This window comes from Piliocolobus tephrosceles, chromosome 5 (assembly GCF_002776525.5).
Source record: "Piliocolobus tephrosceles isolate RC106 chromosome 5, ASM277652v3, whole genome shotgun sequence".
NCBI lineage: Eukaryota > Metazoa > Chordata > Mammalia > Primates > Cercopithecidae > Piliocolobus > Piliocolobus tephrosceles.
The window spans coordinates 146,313,549-146,318,932 of NC_045438.1; positions in this window are offsets into that span (position 1 = coordinate 146,313,549).

A 5,384-nucleotide genomic window follows, 5' to 3' on the forward strand; every position below is an offset into this window, starting at 1 on the left:
TCATCTTTATCATTCATTCTCTTTCCTCAGTCCTTTATTCGCTGCTGAGGGGAAGCAATGAAGAATGTCCTTTGACTCTGCCCAGTTTTTTATGCACACACACAAACCTTTTTTTTTTTTTTTTTTTAGAGGCAGGTGTAAAGGAAATGTAATATATTTTTTAAACCTAGTGGTGAGTGTGCCAATTAAGGAACTTGTAAGTAAAAGTTGAACTTTGGAGCCAAAACGATTGTTGGGGCTCGTCATCTTCATAACGAAAGTCTTTGCAATTATAATTTCATTTGGCAAAGATGAAGTTGTACCCTTGGGAGATGCCTTGTCAAATCTTTATCCATGATTCTGAATTGATTCCAGCCAGACTTTGTTATCGGCAAACTACTTCATATCCTTTCTTTGTGGTGTGTGCCTTTAACCTCAAGAATTCAGTTTGTGAACACTGGAATAGTGTTCACGGAAAGTGTTTGGAGAAGAGCCCCTTTTAAAAATTACAGTCATTAAGGTATAATGCCATATGGGCTCAAGGGGTGGCAGAGAGGCTGAGCGGCTTCTTGTTCATTAAGACTGAAATATTTATATGAGCAGTAATAATAAGAGCATATTTCAGAGTCTGTGTGGTATGAAATTGAGCAGTGATGCAATTAGATAATATTGACAGCCCCTATTGTAATTATGTAAATAGTACTAAGTTCAGCTCTCCTTTTATCTTTCATTTCCGTGTGCACATGTACGGAGAAGGCTAGAAAATATATAAATGTTGGGCGGGAGTGCTTGGCTGTTTATTTATAGGACACAGTATGCTTATGTTCCCCTGAGTTATTTATTTATTTATTTTCATCCAAATTAAGCAAGTCCAGTGGGTTCCCAGAGGGGACATGCAAATATGTGTTTATTTGGAGAAATGCTTAGTGTTAAAGCATCCAGATGAGGACCCTGACAACCTCATAGGTCCATTCTGAGTACTTCTCTTTTGGAGCTGTGTGTTGGAATCCCACTTGACTAATACTAATACTTTTTTTTTTAACCTTTCGAACAGATAATTTAAAGTTGTTCTCCATTGAGATGTTTTCTATGTCTAGCTGCCTATCAATCTTTCCATCTCAATGCAGAAGTATTTGATTAGTGTATTTAAGGTAATAAAGATGCCACCAGTAGTGTCACCTTGATTGATGCTAATTATAAGTCTTTAATGGTTCCTCTGCTTTGGCCACTGTCTCTACAGATTGTGATTTTTATGGTTAAAATAGTGCCCTGCTGTCCAAAGGCTTAATATAAATTCTGGTCTCCCTTTCTTTAATGATTTTGCATGCAGTGGTATAATCCCAGTAACATACATTATCTTCGTTAAAAGCAAGCAGTGACTTTCATAGGGGCGATTAATGCATTTTTAAGGAGCTTGAGGAATCCTTGTTGGGATCATAGCAGAGGTTATGATGATTGTGCTTCGTGGGCATTAGAATTAGCAGCAATGTTGCTAGACTGTCTGAAAATAATTGAAGATTTTTATGCATTCCCCATTTAGCACATTAATGTTGTAAATAAGACTGTAACTGCAATGGTAGAAAGGCAGGATTTGCAACCTGAAGATGCTATCGGTATGTGGCTGTCAGACCAACGAAATGAAAAGCAAGTTAAATTATATGAGGGCTTTTCCTTCTTTAGAACAGTCTTAAACAGATTTGGGGTCAGTCAATTTGAAATATCTGTTGATGAAAATATCTCTTATCCTGAAGTTTTTCAGGCTGAATTTTCACAGTGCTAATATATGTTTAGTCTTTAATCTCCTTACTCAAGTCCAGTTTTAAATAAGAAGAAATGTGCCTAGTAATATACACATTTATGGGACTTTCAAGGTATGGATAATTTGCTTATGTAAATATATGCCCATATACACTACACATACTAATACTTCTCTGAAATGACATATCTTATTGCAGACAAGCTTAACATGAATTAAATCGATGCCCTGCTATCTTGTAAGAGCAGTTTACTTTCACATCAGTTACAATGCATAGCTTCTAGCATGTAGCGGGTATTTTAAAATAGTGCTTTAATGCTCTTATTGAAAAGACCTTGATAATTTAAAAAATTGTTTTTTAAAAGCACATTTATATTGGCACACATTAACGTTATCATGTACGTGTTTTCTCCTATTTAATTTTACTATATTCTATGCTTACAAATTAAGCTAGATGGAACTACAATAAAATGTTAGGTGTTTGTATCATATTACTTTCCACTAGTTTTATTCAGTTCTAATGATAGTATCATACTATAATGTCCTCTGTTAGTGCTAACCACTGTCTTCTAGACAAAATTGTTGACTTCTAGTAAGGAGAAGATACTTTTAAAATTTTTGAACCATTTACATTTTCAAAGAAGGGAATGCTAAATTGCTTTATAGGAAGGTAGTTATTCCCCAAGTGATACTGGCTGATAGGAAGAAACCACAGACCTCAGAAGCCAAGCTTGGAAGAGTATTCCTCTTGAAATAGCATCTATTCAACATTTCTGGGGCTAGCTATAGTTGATAGTTCTGGTTGATTAACAAAAGTCTACCTAATACTTATTTTCTGGTGGAAATTTGAGGAGATATGCCCAGCTACATAGCGATTATTAGAAAATGCCTCAATTTACAAGCATTATGTTGAAACACTTGTGACATCTACTTTGGGTGTTTACAATAATGACTTACTTGCAAAGTCTTTTATTTTGCCATAATATAGTTTAAGGCAATTGTTTGATATGTTAATGTTCAGAAGTTCTGAGGTGCTCTCTTAGGTAACGGTTATCATCAGCAAGCTATTGGACATCTTTTCACCACAGTGATAATACAGAAAACACACACAGAGTGTAACCTCTCTCACAGGGAACCTTTATTTTTAGAGCGTCACTCCGACATTCTAAACATGGGCAGAGCAGAAAGGGGTGTTAGAAAGCTTGCGATGGATGACGAGGGCTGGAATTAAATGACCTAGGATTGACTGGGGAAGAAGACTGATATGGGAGCCTATGGGATTGTTAGTGGAGATCTGCATGGTAATTAATCCCGTGTGAAGACAAAACGTACCCTCCAATCTGTTTGTCTACTCATTCCGCCATTGTCATGCTCTGCTGATTATCGATAGTGTCATTAGAAAAACCAGAGAAAGAGTCTTCTGTGGGTGTCAACAATCTGTAGAGGTCTAACTAAGCATTAGAATGACATCTTGTGTGATTCTACAATGAGAGGCGCAAAACTGCTTGATCAGAGGAGGTGTGGGCTGCATTGTTTATTCTCTCTTGCTGTGTGGATAATTTTCTTTTGTAGTTTTGATAAATTAACATTGGCTCATGTATTCAGCAATATTCAACAGGAAACTTTTTTTTTTTTTAAGCCCCAGGGCTTGTGTTTAAAAATGCAGGTTAGTTCTCAGAGGCTTTCAAAAGCATTTCTGCATCATGCTACTAATTAAGATAAGGTTATCATTTTAAGTTATACCAGGAATGCAATTAGAGCTTCTAGTGAGAATTGTAGCAATCAATTTTATACAAATTATTCAGACCTGGTAAGGTAGAATACAGTTTTAATAGGACAAGTGAACATACTGTGATTTATTAGATATAATGTGAATTCAAAAGACACCTGAACACAGCATCTGTAACACATCATGTAGCCCAAGTCACTGGGACACTAGTTCAACAGCCCTTCACTGGGAGAGATTTAGTAATATGCCTCCCATTCTCCATTGTTCAGTGACTGTTATTTTGGATTTTGAGAGGGATTTTTGTTTTTCGGTTTGAATGGTTTTCAACATGAGAAAGGATACAAAGCGCAGATGAGTGATTCCTCTCGTTTATCTAGACTGATGTGCTGCAGAGCTGTGGGTCAGTCCTACTTTTCATTCCTTTTACTTTTGTGGGATCCACAGAGTCCAGGTGACCAGCTGACAGTGTAATTAACTATTTTTTCTACACTGTCCATCTCTGCTAAGAGTATTTGGTGTTGGATAAGAAACTTACATGTGTTATCTGCCAACTGTCAGTAATTACTCATTCATTGAATGGATACCTGTTTTCTAAGGATGTATGAGAACTGCAAGGTTGAATAGCTCCTGAGGAGGCTGTAGATCTTTTCTTCCTAGGATCACTGCAGGTCATCTGGAGCTCTCCATTAGGTCATAAATTACAATACTTCTGGGCTTCCTTTTCTTAAATCTTTTAAGAATATCTGGAACACCTTTTACTACTCCCTGGTTGACTTTTGTTCTCATTTGACCTATCAGCTTGTTCTACATTTTTCCATGCACCGAAATTCCTCAAATTGCAGTTGTTCATTCAATGTATATCTAGAGATTTTCCATCGTGTGCCATGCATTGTGCTAGATATTGGACACATGGTGGTGAAAAAGGATACTGTACTAATATCTGTAACATATGACTGCCTTTCCCACCTCCACCATTAAGCATGTAACATCCCTTCCCAGCACTTGTGACCTTGCCTTGTAATTTACAGGGAAGATAAATATCCTCTAGTACAATCTCCTCTGTCTTCTCCTTTCTTCTGTATCTGCCATTATCCGCAGCTGAAAGGTGTTTTCTTTCTTTTCTGTCTCATAGAAAGTGTCACCTCTCCTCCATTAAATTGCCATGATTAAGATAATTTTCTTTAATGTTTCTTTCTAGGCATTAATTTTTCCAATAATTTCTCTTTTTGCAATAATTTTTCTTTTTCTTTCTTTCCTGCATTAATTTTTTTTCTCTCTACTTTATCTCAATCTTTCTTACTCTTCCTTTGGCCAAGAAGCAGGCCCGTGTTTTAACTCAACCCTATCCAGAAACAATAAGTAAAAAAATCTGTTACTCATTCAAACTTCCTAGTTGCTAGTTTCTTGAAAGTGTGCCTACACAAATTATGATTTTTCTTCTTCATGTCTCTGTCTTATTACAACAGTCTGACTTCTGGACCAGCAAATCTCTAGACCAATACATACCAGTGGCCAAAGTTTACTTCTCACTTCATTTAGCCTCGTACTAACATTCGTTATTGCTGCGTCTTTCCTACTTCTGAAAATCGGCAGCTATCTTGAATCCATAGTGTCATTTCTTCATCCTCAGTTTCTTAGGCTGAGTTGTCCTTTTTTGCTAACCCTTTTGGTGACAATGTCCCTCAGGGTTTCAACTTTAATATTCTTCTTTACTTACTCTGTGTGAGGAGGTTCTTAAAAGAAGAGGCTTCAAAGGTGAACTGTGAATGCCCTAAAATCATGTGCTACAGGCCAGGCGCGGTGGCGCACGCCTATAATCCCAGCACTTTGGGAGGCCAAGGTAGGTGGATCACATGGTCAGGAGATTGAGACCATCCTGGCTAACATGGTGAAACCCTGTCTCTACTAAAAATACAAAAA